General features: G+C 44.0%; 1 protein-coding gene and 1 long non-coding RNA gene across 12 annotated transcripts in view; both read right to left on the bottom strand.

Moving 5' to 3' along the window:
* IPO11 (importin 11) overlaps positions 1–19,395 on the bottom strand; it is an 820,387-nt gene that overhangs the window by 566,256 nt on the left and 234,736 nt on the right. The window lies entirely within an intron of this gene.
* Positions 1,362–6,430, bottom strand: LOC146395578 (uncharacterized). 4 transcript variants are annotated; one of them, XR_014831472.1, is made up of 3 exons: positions 6,108–6,430; positions 5,297–6,019; positions 1,362–1,997 (listed from the first exon to the last, which is right to left on the bottom strand). It is a non-coding gene; the product is annotated as an uncharacterized LOC146395578 (long non-coding RNA). The 4 variants fall into 4 exon arrangements; XR_014831473.1 differs by having other exon boundaries at positions 1,841–2,021; positions 5,258–6,019; XR_014831474.1 differs by lacking the exon at positions 1,362–1,997 and adding an exon at positions 2,892–3,105 and having other exon boundaries at positions 5,294–6,019.

Below are 19,395 nucleotides of genomic sequence, written 5' to 3'. Positions count from 1 at the left end.
CTGTGAGGTTCTGGGTTCAATCCCTGGTCTCACTCAGTGGGTTAAGGATCCAGCGGGTTTTTTTAAGTTGAAGCTGTTTTTATTTTATTATTTTATTTTATTTTTGTCTTTTGGGGGCCACACCCACAGCATATGGAGGTTCCTAGGCTAGGGGTCCAGTCGGAGCTGTAGCCACCAGCCTATGCCACAGCCATATCAATGTGGGATCCAAGCCACATCTGCAAACTACACCACAGCTGATGGCAACACAGGATTCTTAACCCACTGAGCGAGGCCAGGAATCAAATATGCATTTTCATGGATGCTAGTTGGGTTTGCTAACCTCTGAGCCAAAACGAGAACTCCATGAAATTTGAAATTTTAAGCTTCTATGTAACACTTCAGCTTGTGCAGTCTCCAGAAAGTGAAACAACCGTTGCATATAAACCCTACTAAAAGCCCAAGTCAGCTTCTCTACTTCCAACTCGAGATAATTGTCACGACCTAGTCACTATTCTTTCCCATTCTGAAGAGCTCTCCTGAACTGTGTTTTCAATCAAAAACTGAAGCCCTTTCTAACTGCTTCAGCATATAGATTTTTTTTAATTTTAAATATTTTCACATCTGATTTTGAAAAAATATTTGCCCATGATCTTCCAAAAGGCTTTCACTTGTAACACGACCACACATGGATATGGTGCTTTATGGTACAAAGCTGGCTTCCCAATGGACTGGCTCATACAACACTCAGAAGAGCAGACCCTCCCCCATTAGCTCATGTTACAAATGCAGAACCCACGTCTGTGAAAGTTGATGGTCTGGCCCAGCTCAGGATGCTTATTTTGCTCTAAAGTTATCTTTGTAGATCTTTAAACCTTCTTGCTGTCCCCTAGGAAATCCTGGGACGGCTTTGCAAAAAAGTCCCATTACCAGCACATATTTATATTTATTTCTGGGAGCTACAGGCTGAAAAGGAAGAGCTGTGTTCATGATCATTTTCCCTTTTGAAACCCGAATAAACCTCATACAGGTGCATAACATGGACTCGACTGGCCAAATATATTATTATAATTGTTTTTTAAAGGAAGATTTTTAAAAGGCATGAGTCAGCAGAATTTCTGGAAATTTCTGTATTGTGCACTGGTTCGACCAGCTCTCAACCAAACTGCCTGGCATCAATGCTCCTATTTGATCTTCTGCTGTCTTTCAACCCTCCTCTCTGCAAGAAGAGGAGCTTTTCCTCATGTTGAGGCCTCCACAAAGGCCTTCTCATATTTCATCAAAATCTGAAAAAGAACTGAATTAATACACCCGTGGCCTTTTGGTGTTTACATGTAGCTTACCTTCTGACCTCTCCATGAGTGAATTTCAAGAGTTTAAGCTTTTCTTTTTTTTTTAAGTTTTATTGAAGTATAGTTGATTTACAAGCTTGTGATCATTTCCGCTGTGCAGCACAGTGACCCAGTCATACATGTATACATGTCCATTCTCTTTTCAGATTATTTTCCCACATGGATTACCACAGAATATTGTAGAGTTCTCTGTACTATATAGTTTTTCCTAATATTAAATAAAAGGAAGATTTTTTTCCCACTGTTAATAAAATTTTAAGCAGTGGAAGCAGTTGGAGGGGTCAGGAGAAGGGGCAAGGAAGCTTCCTAGGCCCCAGGAAGTGCTCCTTGTCTGAGAAGACAACTCAGAGCGCACGTTCTGACTCTGACCCAGAGCAGAACGGTGCCAGTGTATGATACCCAACAAAAGCAACATGAGGTCATTCCAGTTATTAAGATGACTGGCTTTAGTGTCCCATATTTCAAAATGTGCCTTTATCTGAACTATAGGAATTCTTTTTTTACACTCCTTTTTTTATATTATTTTCCATCATGGTCTATTCCAAGGGAGTAGATATAGTTCCCTGTGCTATACAGTAGGACCTCTTTTCTTTTTTTTGTTTTTGTTTTTGTTTTGTCTTTTTGCCATTTCTTGGGCCGCTCCCACGGCATATGGAGGTTCCCAGGCTAGGGGTCGAATCAGAGCTGTAGCTGCCGGCCTACGCCAGAGGCACAGCAACGCGGGATCCAAGCTGCGTCTGCAACCTACACCACAGCTCACGGCAACGTCGGATCGTTAACCCACTGAGCAAGGGCAGGGATCGAACCCTCAACCTCATGGTTCCTAGTCGGATTCGTTAACCACTGCGCCACGACGGGAACTCCCTCTTTTCTTATCTATTCTAAATGTAATCGTTTGTATCTACCTACCCCAAACTCCCAGTCTATCCCACACTCCCCACCTTGGCAACCACAAGTCTGTCCTCCATGTCTGTGAGTCTATTTCTCTTCTGTAGATAGGTTCGTCTGTGCCGCATTTTAGATTCCACATATAAGTGATATCATATGGGCTCTGTCATTCTCTTTCTGACTTACTTCACTCAATATGGTAATCTCTAGGTCCATCCATCTTTTTGTGAATGGCATTATCTCATTCTTTTTTTATATATAGTATTCCATGGTATATAGGTACCACATCTTCTTAATCCATTCATCTGTCAATGGACATTTAGGTTGCTTCCATGTCTTGGCTGTTGTGAATAGTGAACTGCAGGAATTCTTAATGTATATATGCACATGTACATGTGTGAGGAGTATTGTGCGTGTGTGTATGTGTGCGCATGAGTACCTATGTGCATGGAGATGTAGGGTTTTACAATGTATGAAGCTTAAGCCAACTGAGTGGCAAGGAGGGGGGCGTGACGTCTTGGAGCCTTGAGAACAAGTCCCTTTGAAATGAGATATGGGTCACCCAGCCCCCAAGGCTGTTTGCAGCCCACCACTCCTGGCCCTTGGCCTTTAAGCTCGGTGCTTCTCAGAGTCTCACCATTATACTTTAGTCTTTTTCATGCAGGTCGCAACAGTGGTAGAGTGGTCTTTTATTTGCAGATAATTAGATTAGAAAATTATAGGTTTACTGAGTTAAGTTACTTTTCCTCAGTTCCTAAGGAAGAACCAAGGAACATTCAGACCTTGTGAGCCCTTGCTCAGGATCCTTTCTCTCTCTCTCTCTCTCTCTTTTTGTCTTTTTGCCATTTTTCTTGGGCTGCTCCCGTGGCACATGGAGATTCCCAGGCTAGGGGTCAAATCAGAGCTGTAGCCACCGGCCTAGGCCAGAGCCACAGCAACGAGGGATCTGAGCCTCGTCTGCAACCTACACCACAGCTCATGGCAACGCCAGATCCTTAACCCACTGAGCAAGGCCGGGGATCGAACCCACTACCTCATGGTTCCTAGTCAGATTTGTTAACCACTGAGCCATGACCGGGACTCCTTTTTTTTTTTTTGCTTTTTGTGGCCACACTCATGGCATATGGAGGTTCCTGGGCTAGGGGTCCAGTCGGAGCTACAGCTGCCAGCCTACACCACAGGCACAGCAATGCGAGATCTGAGCCGCATCAGCGACGTACACCACACCTCACGGCAACCCCAGATCCTTAACCCACTGAACAAGGCCAGGGGTTGAACCCACAACCTTACAGTTACTGTTTGGATTTGTTTCTGCTGTGCCACAACGGGAACTCCCAGGCTCCTTTTCTACCCGATACCCCATTCCAGGCCCCGTGTGATGGCTTTTTGCACATGTTGACTTAGCCGGGTTACAGTCACAGTTAGTCAATCAAACATTAATCTAAGTGTTGCTGTGAAGGTATTTTGCAGATGGAATTGAGGTCTCTAATCAAGGGACTTTGGTAAGGGAGATGATCCTAAAGAATATGGGTGGGCCTGATCAACCAGTTGGAAGCAGAGCAGAGACTTTCCCAGAAAGGGAAGAGAGCTTCCTTCCGTGTATAGTAGCCTCGCCCATGCCTGTGAACGCCAGATTGTGATCTTGCAATCCTGGATCCTGCCCTAGACGAGTGTGGACTTGCTTTGCCAGCCCCAAATACATATGCCAATCCCTTGTATTAAATAAAGTACACAGAGGGATAGGTAGATGATGGACAGATGGATAGATAGCCATAGACAGATACAGTTATAGATATATAAATATACAGATATAGATCTCCTACTTACTGATCCTGTTTCTCTAACACAGATTTTTGGCTCCAGGCATGAAGTGTGAACACATAAAGACATGGTTAAACCCTGACTAACATACCAAGGTCAGCTATAGTTCATCCACAACTACGAAACTTGAAAACAAAGCAAAAACAAAAGTGAGACTGAAAAAGAGGAAAACAGCCTCATTGTCACCCTTCCCTGGGTTTTAAAACAAGGTTAGGAGTGATTTATATCAAGGTTAAGTGACACTATAAAGAGAAAGCAATACAAAGCCTTCAGCTATGTTTTTCTAAGCCTCCAAATTCTAAAAATATAGAATGTCCTTCTCCCAGAGGGAAACAAAAAAGCCTACCTTCAATAAAATGCCAGTAAATTTTGTACTAATAGGTTGAATCCTAATCAGCGGAATCTCTCAACTGAAGGATGAGACATGGTCACCATCTGGAAGTCACTGCCATCTGGCCAATGAGGATCTGATGACTGAATCCCCTGGCTTCACACACATGCCTTTCCCACCATAACCACATCTCAAAGCCCTCCTGCCACAAGCTGCCGGGCAAGAGCCTGGTGTATATCTTCCCGCTGCTCCCCTCCATGCCCATGAAGATGACCAGATCCATGGTCCTGGAAAGTCGCTCGGCTGATAGGTTTTTATTGACACCTACCCTCTCCAGGCTCTTCTCTGGGTGCTGATGATATGTTATTGTCCTCCAGAGCTTGCTTCGTAGTTGGCGAAGCTGGTTTTGTCTACGTTTTTGTATTTTTTATTTTATTTCCGTCTTTGACTTTAGTATATGAATAAGAAAGTAATTCATTTCAGGATCTAGGAAAGATTATGATGAACATGGCATTGGTTCATGGGATGGATGTGATGGGGCAGGGGCAGCAAGAGATCACAGGGCTGGACTCCCCAAGGAGCTAAGACCTGGAGGCTGAGATGGAAGGGACCAAGCAGAGCTGCGGAGCGTGGAAGAGTGTGAAAGCAGCCACAAAAGCTAACGGGGTGCTAGCAAACAGGATGTAGCAGCTTGGAAAGTAGGTACATGTGATTTCCTGTGGCTCAGCAGTAGCGAGCCCTACTACTATTCATGAGGATGCAGGTTCGATCCCTGGCCTCACTCAGTGGGTTAAGGATCCAGCGTTGACCTGAGCTGCAGTGTAGGTCGCAGACATGGTTCAGATCTGGCATTGCTGTGGCTATGGCATAGGCCAGCAGCTGCAGCTCCAATTCAACCCCTAGCCTGGGAATGTCCATATGCGGCAAGGAAGGAAAAAAACAAGAAAGAGGGAAAGGAAGGAAGGAAGGAAGGAAGAAAGTGGATGCACATGGGGCTCGCTCTCTTGCTGCTTCTGAGACCCCGTGACTGCCAGCATGAGAAGACACCTGTGCCAGCTAAAGAAAGTGGTGGTTGTTTTAAACCATTAAATTATGGGGTGTTAGTTAGATAACAAATGCTCACTGAAACATGGGTGTACCCACTTGTTACTTTCGAGATGTGGTTTAGAAAATGTTATAAAGTCCTCCATCTCTCTTAATATTCAGCTTTATCCACACACCCCTGAGCACCCCCTGTTATCACTTACTCCTGGGAAGCACTTTTCTATGGGTGATCGGTGTTTCTGTGTATCTTGCAAACAGAGGCTTCAACTGCCTTTGTCCCAGAATATCTTTCCAAAGAGTTTTGTTTAGTGACCAGCCTTGGGCGAGGGAGAATGTGGCCCTTCAGAGCACAGGGTACTCACGCCTACTGCCCTCTGTAGAAGATTCAAGTTTCATAAGCTCCAAGGTCCTCTCCTGTGTGTGCTCATGTCACCTGCTCCTGTTTGCATCACCTGGTAGGAACTGGGGCTTGGGAAAGGGTACAAGATATTGCCAGTATTCTGGCCACTGCTAATGCTGTCAGTGATAAAGTCCTTGGCGCCTCACACAGGAGTTTCCAGTCTCTGCCGGCATCCATGACGCTGTGGCAGGCAAACTTGCTAAACTGCAAGAAGGCAAAATCTTAGATCATTCACAGTTCCTGACACCAATTAATCAGAACTCCCAGATATAAAACTATCAGCCAGACTCACGTAGGGGATGCTTTTCTGAGTATCTGTAAGCTCCATTTCTCTGCAAATTACCCTGGAAAAGCACATCGTGAGCCTGCTTCCAGGAACTCCAGGGCAGTGACATCTGTACACATCCTTCATTTTCCTTTAAAGGACACAGAATAAAGGCATGAGGCCAAATCTATCTTTTACATCATTAAAGAAAAAGGAAATGGTGGGCTAGTTACAGATATACTAAAAACACAGAGTTTAAAAGCAAAAGAAAAAATATAGCTGGTCTCTCCGCTTCCTGCTTTCTCTTTCCATTGCCCAGCCCCAGCACACGGCAGAGAGGAAGCTGACCTGAGCCACTTTATGCACAAACCATGGGGTCACATGGAATCAGAAATCAGTGAAGCCAGAAAGCTTTTTATGTCTTCAATATAACAGCCTAGAAAAACAATTGTGGTTTTCACTCCATTGGCTACATACACAGACTCTTTCATGCATTTTAACACAATTCAAAATCCCATTTTCAGAGCATATATTTATTCTTCACCCCAGTGTCTTCAATTCAGCATTTCCACCAGGAAGCTGTGTCTATCCATTTAACACATTCTCAGGTTTGTCAGGTAAGCCATTGCTTTAAGACCAGAATGTTGGAAGGAGAAAGCAGGTGGAGGAAAGATGCTGAGGCTCTTGGGATCTGTTAAATAGCTGCTGAGACGTCCTACACAGGAGCAGTTACTGAGTCAGAGCAGAGTTGAGCACCTGAACTAAGCTTCCAGAAAATGTCCTTGTCTCCCGTCTTTGCTTCAATGTTTTTGGGAGCCAGGAGCTTTTTCCCATAAGGCTCAGTTTCCATAGGACCTAACCTGCCCACATGCTCCGTCAGTCATAAGGTACTAATTTGTCTAAGTATATGTGGAATGGTGGTTTTCACACATGATTGCTCAAGAGAAACTCCTAGAGAGCTTTTAAAAAAAATACTGATATCCATTGGCCCACCCCAGGCCAATTAAGTTAGAATCTCAGGAGGAGCCCGGAATGAAAGCCGCGTTAGAGCGTGACATTCAAGTACAGCTCCGGGCATATAAATGTCTAACCAAATGGCCTTGCTCCCCAGTCTGTTCCATTCTAGGTGGGGGGAGGGGGGAATGGGGGAAGGGGGAAGGGAGTTTTGAGATATTTATTTATTTAGCCTGAATTGGAGATCAGAACTCTCATTCACTTGTTCATTCATTCAATAAACATTTGTTGATCACCTGGTCAATGCCACACACTGCCCTCAAGGTGTCACAGTCACAGGGGAAGACAGATGAGAGCCAGCAACTGCAGTGTCTCAGAGAAGAGGGCAGAAGCTGCAGAGCACAGAGGCGGGACCCCCACCCTCATGTCTCTCTCCTCCTGCCCACCTCAGCCCCTGGCCTCCTTGCCCCCACCCCTGCAGCTCAGGCCCAATGCACTTGTGACCGTGAGGTCCAGCCCTCAAGGGGGACTTCATCCCTCACAATCATTTACCCAAGCCAGACGGAGCTTTTAATAAATCTTGTGAGCACCTGAATAGCCTTTTCCTCTCTGAGTCCAAACAGATTTCCAGAAAGCACAGGAAAAAACAACTGACATTCCTAAACCCCAAGGTTACAGGGAAATTCGGAAGTGACACATTCTCAGTGGGTTTCAAGCTCGACAGGCTGACGAAATGGGCCTCTGGCATCCTCTCCAAGGAGGAAGCTAGTGCCCACAGCAGCACCTTTTATGGAAAAATATCTGAGTTAAGCTGAGCTGCCAAGGAGCACATACAAACCAGAGCTGGAGAAGACAAGGGCACCCTCAGACCTCACCCTACGGGGGGTGATTACTCAGCCCACAAGCAGTAGCTATCTTCAGCCACATTTTCAGAGAGTAGAAGCTGCCTTTTTTTTTTCCCCTCATAAATTTTCGAGCATCCTCTACGAAGTGAGTCAGCCAGCAAAACTTCTTTTCTGGGAATGCTGAATCTTGTAATGCACCTTTTTCTTTCCTTTTTTTTTTTTTTTTTTTTTTTTTTTTGCTTTTTAGGGCCACACCCACAGCATATAGAGGTTCCCAGACTAAGGGTCCAACGGAGCTACAGCTGCCGGCCTACACCACAGCCACAGCAACACCAGATATGAGCTGCATCTGCGAACTACACCACAGCTCATGGCAACGCCAGATCCTTAACCCACTGAGCAAGGCCAGTGATGGAACCTGCATCCTCATGGATCCTAGGCGAGTTTGTTAACTGCTACGCCATGACGGGAACTCCTAGTGCATCTTTTTTTTTAATTTTCTGGAATAAGTATTGTTGTATGTGCCCTTCATCCTATGCTGTGACTAAGAGGAAAAATGGACTTGAACACCAGCTCTGTGACTTGGTAGCTGGATGTCTTAGGAAAGTAACTTCTCAGGATACTTATATCCCTGGTCTATGAATTGTGGCTAATGATCACAGGATGTTGAATGAAATGACACATGTAAAGCCTTTAGTTCACTGTCTGGCGCACAGTGGGTATTCTGAGAAAGAAGCAACCCCTGTGTCCACAACCCAAACCCACACTGGGGAGGGGACAAAATACAGCAACTTTGAATTTCTGGCTTCCTGCAGCAGGGCCCTATGTGTTTTTCCTAATCTGATCAATGAAAAAGAAAAAATCCTGCTTTTAATAAACAGTATCTCCCAGATCAGCCCTGTGTGACGGGTGTTGAGCAGACATGGGAGGATATCTGAAAGATGACACACCAGAACCCCGCTCTCTCACACACTGTGAAATCGAAAAATGTCTGTAATATCCTGTTTCTGCGTATCTATGTAGGCGCTTCAACGTTATCACTTTTAAGCCAACTTTTCAGAAAACCCTGGTAGACAAATGGAGAAAAATGTGACTTCCTCCCAAGTTAGAAAATGTTCCTTTATTTCGACACCCTTTTTCAGAGTCAGGCCCACCAGTGTGAACTGAGGAAAGAGAGTGGGGAGGAGGCTGAGGACTCTTTTTTTTTTTTTTTTGGGCCATGCCCACAGCATGTGAAATTTCCCAGGTCAGGGATAGAAACTGCAGCACAGCAGCAACCCATGCCACTGCTCTGACGATGCCAGATCCTTAACCCGCTGCACCACAAGGGAACTCTGGAGACTAAGGACTCTTAAGGAGCATCAAACACAAGGAGAAGGGGCAGAGGCTCATCTGAGCTCAGGGACAAGCTGAAGTGAGCTGGCGCCCACCTGTGGGAGTTTTAAGTGGCACGTGCTCAATTCAAGAGCAAATCCATTTCTTCAAATGTTCAGAATGGCTCTTCTCCGTGCAAAAGGACAAGCTCGGACCATTCACTGAGAGCACCTTCCACCAGGACTTCCAACAGTCCATGGTGTGGCCAGAAATCAAGTCTTGTGTCTTCAGTTCCCAAGATAAATGGAGCCATATGTACCTGTGAGCAGGTGTCGTGTGAAAGCAAAACTGGATGCGGGGAGCACCTTCTCACCCTCTTTAATCTTACCCTTATCTTCGGTACTGCTTAGGGAGTGGGTGCACTTAGACATGACATGACTTTCTTCCTGCCTTCTCTTAGTTAATCGGTTACATGTCAAGCGTGGAGCTGACCACACTTTCTTTTAGAGACAGGAGGCTACTTCAAAAATACACATCACTTCAAAGTGACATGTAGGCACTGCTGTCCTCTGCCATATCCTTGGTCCCCCAAAAATGAAAACAGAGAGATATCGAAGAATCAAGAGAATAGAAAGTTCTCGTCTCTGGCATAAGCAGGACCATTACACTGGTCAATTAATTTTAAGAAATTAAGACTCTAAGTCATGAAAATAGATACAGCTTATCATAAATGTTAATTTAAAATATCAAAGTGCCCATCAATTCACCAAGGCCTTCCCACTCGGTTTTGGTCCATTGATTCAAGTTTCCCATCATCCTTCTTGCAAGAAACATTTTTTTTTTTCACCTTTTTAGGGCAGCACCTGCAGCATATGGAGCTTCCCAGGCTAGGGGTCAAATGGGAGTTGCAGCCGCTGGCTTACACCATAGCCACAGCAACGTGGGATCCAAGCCACGTTTGTGACCTATACCACAGCTCAGGCAATGCTGGATCCTTAACCTGAGCGAGGCCAGGGATCGAACCTGTGTCCTTGTGGATATTAGTCAGATTCATTTCTGCTGAGCCATGATGGGATCTCCAAGAAACATATTTAAGACATCACTTAAATGGAGATTGCTGCTTTTCACCCACATCCATTTTCTCCCTCTCTCTGATAAAAGGATTGTGGCTCAGCACATTTTTGCCCTAAAACCACACATTTTCAGTCTCTCTTGTAGTTAGACATGATTGTGTGACTGAGTTTTTGTCCATAGGAAGTTGGCAGAAGTGATGGATGCCTCTTCTGGCTGGTACCTTGAGATGAGGGGTTTGCCTCTTCAATGCTCTCTATCTTCTTTTGATTCCAGAACCCATAACATGTTTTCAACCATTAAGGTAACAATAAGGCCTTGGGGCTTGGCAGAACAAAGTGATGAAAAAAACCTGGATTCCTGAGTGCACAGACCAACTCCCCTTCGACCTAGAATGATCACCTCGGATTAATACATAGAAACACAGACAAGCAAATAAAATTCCATCTTCTTTAAGCCAACAAATTATTGTGAGGCCTCTTTGTTCAGTAGGCTTAGCCTTCTCCTTGCAAGCCAATGATCTAAGATGTCCGTATTCAACTTATTAATATGGACTAAAAACTTTTTTAAAAATATGTATGTATGGATGATGAAGCAATTGGAGGGTAAAATCCATCACATTTTTTATGACTTTTCCTCCCTCTATTTTTTACAAATGTCACCACATTTTACTTGAAATTTTTTAAAGGTTTTATCAAGTCTTCACAAAGCATTCAATTTAGTTTTCATAGAAATGGTGTTCTTCATTTTCACACTCACATTCCATCCTTTTAAAGGAATGTGTAGCTAAATTCTTGGGGAAGAACACATCTGGTATAAGCACATTGCCAAGCACGTCGACCCCTGGGTACGTCAGTTAGCACAGCTTCCTTGCGAACCACCCTGAGGCTCACACTTCCACAGTCAGCAGTGTAGACCAGGCTCCAGGAACTCCTTGTATGTCAGCTGCCAACAGCTGGGCAGCTCTGCTCCTGGGGGTTGTCAGAACGTTCGCTGAGGCAAAGAGGAAAAGAGGGCTGTCATCCCTGGGCTTTTTCAGTGAGCTAATGCCTATTCTTGTCACTTCTGCCACATGCTGTGGTTCAGAGTAAGTCCAAGGGCAGCCGCAATTCAAGGGGAGAGGAATGGGCTCCACTTCATAGTGAGAGAAACTGCAAAGTCACACGGCAAAGGGGTGTGGAGACAAGGAGCGAGTGAGTTGCAGACAGGTTTTATAAATAGCCTTCCACTCCTGGTCAACATACTCAGGATGGGTGGGAGCAGAAGCAAGTGGTGTACCTCAGGGGTGACCCTCCAGCCAGGAGGGGGACAGTGGGTGCCAAGCATGTCAGTCAGTAAGATTCTCAGGGGGAACAAAGATCGCCTGCTATTCTAGGACAGCCATGAAGGGGACACTATTAAAGAGAGCTCCTGCTAGTCCCCAAACTTGAGAAACTTTTAGAGCAAGACAAACCGCTTTTACCTTCCAAGCTACAAACACCTGGGGCTAAGAATGAAGTGGCCGAGAAAGCTGGTTCTTGCTCACCAAATGTCCGCTGTGCGTCCTCTTTCCCCACTTTTCCTCGCCTCCTGCAGTTCTACCGGGACTGTTCTGATTAATGGACTATGTTACTCTGGGCTGAAACAACCCCTCTTTTTCCCTTTTAGCAGTGACCCTGAAATCCACTTGTACCACACAGTGTAGCTACAAGATTTGGGAGGGCACCCAAACCAGATCAAACTTTACCTGAGGGAGTTTTCACACTGTGCTGTTACAGCACTGAGATTTCAGAATTTATCTTACACCCTAACACACGCAAGTCTGTCCTGACTTATTCAAATGGTAACGCTTGGCTGAAGATGCACAAGGGCTCTTGGGAGAACAGAATGATCTGTGAAGTGCACCCACGCTCGAGAATCGGAAATCAGGGATTAATACGTGGAGTTCTTAAGAGAGATACTCAGGAACACAGAAGTGTGACAGTGTCAGGTTAGCTGTATTTCCAAAGAAGATGTAATTGCTTTTTGCCTTTAAAGAAAGCTCTTTAAGTAGTTCCACGATCTTTAAGGATCCATGGTGGTCTCTGTGGCAGTGGGGGTTCCATCCCTGTCTCAGCACAGTGGGTTAAGGATCTGGCACTGCTGAAGCTGTGGGGTAGGTTGTAGCTGCGTCTTGGATTTGATCATTCGGCCCAAGAGCATGGCCCAAAAAAAAAAAAAAAAAAAAAAATAGAGAAGGCTCTTTGATAAGCCCCAAGCCCCAGGAAAACATAACATGAAAGACCCTTCTCTGTGTGCCAAAGTCACCTCCAACTCTAGAGCTCTGGGGTGGTGGGTAGGGGCTCATGTCCTATTATTTTACTCTGAATAAATCCCATCACACAGGACCGACTCAAACTAAAGACCACTCACCATCTCCCCAAAGGTACAGAGAGGGAAGGGGCGTGGTTTCAGATCAATAGACCGGGGGTAGGAAAAATTCTAGACCCACAACAGACCCTCTAACTGGGAGCCTGACCTCACTTCAGTCCCTTCCCCTGAAATGCACACTGCTCTCACAAGCAGACTCCCTGAATGCAAACAAGAAAGACCATGGTCAAACCCTAAACACAAAAGCTGCAGACATGATGTTCTAAGGACAGCCTCAATAAGGCAGAAAGTTAATTTGGGTCCAAGTGGGCTCTGCCCCCTGGGATGCCTTTTTGTCTCCTTGTGAGTGGGGAGGATGAGGGTCAACTTCATTAACATGACAATTAGAATTGGAAAAAGCAGCAGATAAATGCATCTGTCCATACTGTGCCTTAATGATATTGCAATTACAGGTATTCTCAGATGTTGAAACTAAACATGCATTTAGAAACATCTATACTTGTTCAGGGGTTTGAGTTTCTTCCTCTATTTTGACACATCACTTTGGATGACACATCTCTAAATTCGTACCATCCCCAGCCTGCTAAATCTGGTGAAAGTACCGAAAGGATCAACTGTAATGTACATAGGTTAACGGAGTTCTGCAATTAAAGAAAAGGGAGTAGTTGAGGAGGCTTGGGTTGGCATGGAGGAGGACTAAGCAGATAATAACAAATAACGAGATGATGTAATTGATCCAATTCTCATACATTTAGAATCAACAACCTGGGTTCTTTTCTGACACGAGGCACCAGGGCGGGTGCTAGAGATCTGGTCACATAACATCACGGAGGGCACCTGCATTCTCCATAGATTATAAGACATGCCAGTGTCCCTGCTCCCAGGAATAATAAGTGAATTATCTAACGGGCCCAGCACAGTTAGACACAAGATCAATGAGGCAGAGGCATGGACCAGTGTGAAGGAATGTCAGTCTCAAACCCCCAGGCAGCCTCAATCAGCTGCCTCCCCCACATTCCTGGGCACCACACTAGGGGCCCTTGTACTGCCTCATTCAGCTCAAGCATATGTGCTTTTCAAAAAATATGTTTCACCCTGCAAGAAAAAAAAATCAAAACTGCCTTCTAAATGGAGAAGGAAATACGTGGGGTGTGTGGCCCCTGACATTTTCAGCTCCCTGGGCTTCCCGTGTGGGTGACTGACACAATAAGGATCTGGTTGGCAATGAGGCTGCTGAAAAGCCGGGGTCATTGTCGGATCCACTGTCCAAATCCTTCTCACAGTCTTGATGCCACTTCTGGAAAATCTCCCCAAACACCTGGCCCAGAAGAAACCTCCCAGAGGACATTAATCTCAAGTCTTATGACATTCATCACCTTCTGCCTTTTAAAAATGCCTTCTCTCTCCTCTCAGACTTCAAGCTCTGGGAAGGCAGGGCTCACACATGTTTAATCTTTGGATCCTCCGCAAGGCTGAGGATAGTGTCAAATGCCTGATCAAACAAGTAGGAGCAGGGAACACAAGTCCAACCTAGGGGAGAGGGAATGGAGGGGAAGCTGGGGAAGAAGAGATGCCAGGGGGTTGGGGTGGGGGGAGATGTGTGTTTAGAGCTCAAGGAGTCAATACGGACAGACTCGGTGATGCCCAGGGCACTAGCGGACAGGCCTGTGACCTTGCACTGGGGGGAGATGCTCCCCGTTTTCCCCCTGGGAAAGCTGACAGCATCTCTTCCACTCTTCCCACCTCCCCTCCCCTCCCACTTTGCTCTCCCCTACTGTAGGGCATCACAGTAATGGGTGCAGCATGGCTACCACAGCTCACATCTTACAGGACACAGCATTAAATCAAAAGTCATTGGATACTGACTAGGCAAGGCACTGTTATAGAACTAAAAGCCATGTTACTTTCAGATTTATTACCTAAGTATGAAATGAAACAGGGGAATTTTCCAACCTGGGAAGCTATCAAGTTCCTTCCACATAACACTCAGCGATCATTTATCAGCACTCAGTGAACATTTTCCTGGCACAAGCACACTTGTTTGTGAGTAAAAGCTGTTAGATACTCAATGTTGAGGAGAGTATGGTTAAAATGGTATACTCATATGCTGCTAGCAACGCTGGTGGCAATGTCACCAGAAAAAAATACCCAGCAATATAACCTTGGGGCTACAAAAAATAGTCATCCATTTGACAACATAAATCCAATCCTGAGACAAGGTCATCTGGCAATGAATCAACAGATGAAAACAAGTCTATACAATAGAACAATACACAATACACTGAAATGGCAACAACCCAACTGCCAATAAGAGAGACATGATTTTATAACTTTATGGTTAGCTCGATTATATTATGTATCCCTTACTAAGTGAGTATGTATGGGAAATTTGTAGATATAAAAAAGTTACAAATAATATTAGATGAGAAAAGCACCTCAAAGTTTTATGAGCAGTACAGATATAACTGTGAAAGACTCTATGGGCATATGGATGAGAACAAATTCTCAAAGATAATGACAAAGATAAACAGATGTGTTAAGGCAGTGGGTTATTTTCAACTTAATGCTATTAAAAGAAGGGGTGCTCCTTGGAGGCATTCCACGGGAATGGAAAGCCCAAGACAAAAATTCACTAACAACATATTCACATTCTCAGAGGTGCAATTTCTGTTTGGCATTGAGTGTTCCAAATAAGGAAAACAATTAGATAATTTGTAATATGAAAACATACTAATGAATAAAATCTACTTATTCAAAAAGAGCCTTATTCATGAATTCTTTCCCCTTACCAAATTACATGCACGCTTGACAGTATTAGATATTCATGGAGAGAAAAATAAGTAGTTTCAACTTAATATAACAAAAATGTGTTTGAAGTAGGTGCCCTGGCTGTGGCCCTGCCAGAAACCAGCTGTGTGTTGTAACATCTCATGAAACTGGTAAATCTTCTCCTGTCTCTGAGAACTTGATGCAGTACATGGATACAGCTCTTCAGTCAGTTTATAGGTGGTCAGAGGCTCCAAGAAGAGAATTGAGCAGGGGACGTGCCTTTAGGGGATCTGCCTCACTGGGGTGGATTTTATGACCACTTACAATTCTTTATTTATCAAGTTACACTTCTATGGTGCTTATGCCCTGTTAGGTACTATTGAAGAGTGTTAGCTCATTTAATCTTTCCAACCACCCTAAGGTGTAGAAAATATTACACACTCATGTTATAGATGAAGAAACTGAGGGAACTTAAAAATTTCCCAAGGTCACTTAGCTGGCAGGTGGCAGAGTTGGGACTCAAGTCCAAGTAGTCTAGCTCCAGGACTTAACCATGATGAGATCGATTAGGATGCTGTTTTCTGTTAAGCCGACACATACCACCCCCAACTCTCTAGCCAGGAGCTTGCAATTTCATAGGAGGAAAGGAAGGCTCAAAAATAAAACTACCAGAGTTCCCACTGTGGCACAGTGGAAACACATCCAACTAGTATCCATGAGGAAGCTGGTTTGATCACTGGCCTCACTCATTGGTCAGGGATCCGGCATTGCTGTGAGCTGTGGTGTAGGTCGCAAACACATCTTGGATCCTGTGCTGCTGTGGCTGTGGTGTAGGCCGACAGCTAGAGCTCCAATTCTACCCCTAGCTTGGGAACTTCCATATGCCATGGGTGCAGCCCTAAAAAGGAAAAAATAAAATAAAATAAAATTGCCAACAACCACTATGGAAAACAGTATGGAGATTTCCTCAGGAAACTAAATATAGAATTACCATATGATTCAGCAATCCCACTCCTGGGCATATATCCGGAAAAAAACGTTAATTCCAAAAAGATACATGCATCCCTATGTTCACTGCAGCACTACTCACAATAGCCAGGACATGGAAACAAACTAAATGTCCACAGACAGATGAATGGATTAAGATGTAGTACATATACACAACGGAATACTACTCAGCCATAAAAAGGAACAAAATAATGCCATGTGCAGCAACATTAATGGAACTAGAGATTCTCATACTAAGTGAAATAAGTCAGAAAGAGAAAGACAAAGACCGTAGGATATCGCTTGTATGTGGAATCTAAAGTGTGGCACAAATAAACCTAAATGAACCTACCTACACAACAGAAACAAACTAATGGACATGGAGAACAGGCTTATGGTTGCAAAGGGAAAGGGGGAGGGAGCGAGGTGGACTGGGAATTTGGGATTCACAGATGCAAATTATTACATTTAGAATGGATAAGAAATGAAATCCTGCTGTATAGCACTGGGAACTCTATCCTATCACTTGTGCTTGTGATAGAACATGATGGAAGATAATATGAGAAAAAGAATGTGTGTGTGTGTGTGTATATATATATATATATATATATATATATATATATATATATATAATTGGGTCACTTTGCTGGACAGCAGAAATTGACAGGACATTGTAAATCAAATATGATTTTAAAAATAAAAATAGATAGATAAATAAATAAATAAATAAAATTTCCAAGAGCATCCTGTCTGAGAATGGCTTGAGATACTCCAACCTTTATCCTTTACCTTGACAAGCATTGATGGATCCTTGTGGACTAACTAGATTTACCACTGAAAGCATTTCAGTAAGTCTAGCATCAAGAATATATCCTGGAGTTCCCGTCATGGCGCAGTGGTTAACGAATCCGACTAGGAACCATGAGGTTGCGGGTTCGATCCCTTCCCTTGCTCAGTGGGTTAACGATCCGGCGTTGCTGTGAGCTTTGGTGTAGGTTGCAGACGTGGCTCGGATCCCGCGTTGCTGTGGCTCTGGCGTAGGCCAGTGGCTACAGCTCCGATTGGACCCCTAGCCTGGGAACCTCCATATGCCGCGGGAGCGGCCCAAAGAAATAGCAAAAAGACAAAAAAAAAAAAAAAAAGAATATATCCTACAGCATCTGGAATCAGAAGAAAGGGAAGATAAATGAGTATGTCAGCTACACTCCAGGGTGGGCCATCTCTGGACATGTGCTCAATTAAATCCTCCTCAACATTTAAAAGCCAGCCCTGGTCCCATCAGAGGCCCCAAGATTCCCCCACCGTTCCCAGCCCTTGGTGATTATTCCCTTCTGAAAACCCAGAGGGAGGGATTCAGCAAATACTTGTAATAAGAATGTGACCATAGAACACCAGACTCTATGAAGATAGAATCCGATACAGTATCTGTTTTGCTCAATCTAGGCAATAGAATTGTCTGAAAAAAATAATTTTTCTTTTCTGCTTACAATAGCAAAACATGTTCATTATAGATACTTTAAATGATACAGAAAATTACATATAGAAGAAAATAAATACCCACAATAGAACCACCCACTGTTAACCTTAACCTTAACTGTCAGTCTATCTCCTAATCTTTTTTTTTCTATACAATCTTTGTGTATTTTTATACAAAATTGGGATATAATTCAATAGCCTGCTTTTTTCACATAACAATATAGCATCAGCTGTAATGACTATACAGAATGATGTGTGAGTAGCAGGGTAAAAAAGAAATACGTAAAAAAAATTAACAATGGGTGCTTTTGCCTTCTAAATATGAGATGTTACATAATTTCTATCATTGAAGAAAATTATATACTGTATCACTGTATTTGGAGACTGGCTGGAAACTGGAAAGTCAAATCCAACCCTCTCAGTTCTTCTGTGTTACTAATGGGCTTAAACCTTTGAACAGACAAATCCTTTTGGGATCTACCAGCAGAGGGCTAGAGTCACAGAGGGAGAAAGAGGCAGAGCAATGAGGAGGGGGCCCAGGAGTAAGAGAGACTTTTCAGGAATTGTGCCAAATAACAGCAGCAGCCACCCAACCTTTGGTACAGGCTGCACAATCCAGGCACCTCACCAGAATGGTTTGAGGATAATCCAAGAAAAAAGGACAAGAAAAGAGATCTGGGATGCTTCACAGTCTGGGAAACGAAGTCTGAGGTTGACGGAGCCAGAACTCAGCACTGAAAATGCCTGCAAGAGCTTAGCCCCAGGAAATTCATCAAAGTCCTTGAGAGGATGTTGAATTTTCCACACGCTGTCAGATAGACAGCTTGAGCCAGCTCACTTCAGTCTCAGTGGATAGGGAAGCTCAGATACCATATAGCTACATCAATCTTCCATAATTTATTATTGATCATTAGAAAACTCTTAGCAGTGTGTGTATGTTTTTCCACTCTTAGCAATGAAATGATAAACACTGTAGCAGAGACTGCTAGCCAATCACCAAATCCATGTCCTTCTTTTCTTCCTGGGCACAAAACCAAACTATACTTCCTAGCCTCCCTTGCAATTAGATGTGGCTACATGACAGAGAGATAGCCAACAGAGAGTAAACAGAGGTGATGTGCCACCTCTAGGCCGAGAATTTTAAATAGTTGTGTGCTTCATGCCTTCTGTTTTGCCTTCTGCCCACTAGATGCAAAAAATGATAAGACCCTAGGGAATAATGGACCTTCTAGGGTTAAAACATCTTTGCATTTTTAAGATAAATCAAACTAGATCGTTAAAGCCCTAGCTACAGATACAGGTATATAAATATTCTGCATTGCTGGGTTGTCATTTCTGTTTGACTTTTCTAGTTTGGATCCCAAGATTATATGAACTTTAGAAGGTGAGCTGAGGAATATTTACGCTTTTCTATTTTCTTGAAGAGTCAATTCAAGATTAGAATGATATATGCAGGGAGTTCCTGTTGTGGCTCAGTGGAAATGAATCCAACTAGTATCCATGAGGATGTGGGTTTGATCCCTGGCCTTGCTCAGTGGGTTGGGGATCCA

This window comes from Sus scrofa, chromosome 16 (genome assembly GCF_054392235.1).
Source record: "Sus scrofa isolate SSC_HxYL_T2T_F1_AM1 chromosome 16, Sscrofa_HxYL_maternal_Yorkshire_Landrace_v2.0, whole genome shotgun sequence".
In the NCBI taxonomy this organism is placed as follows: domain Eukaryota; kingdom Metazoa; phylum Chordata; class Mammalia; order Artiodactyla; family Suidae; genus Sus; species Sus scrofa.
This window is presented reverse-complemented; position numbering and strand designations above follow the sequence as displayed.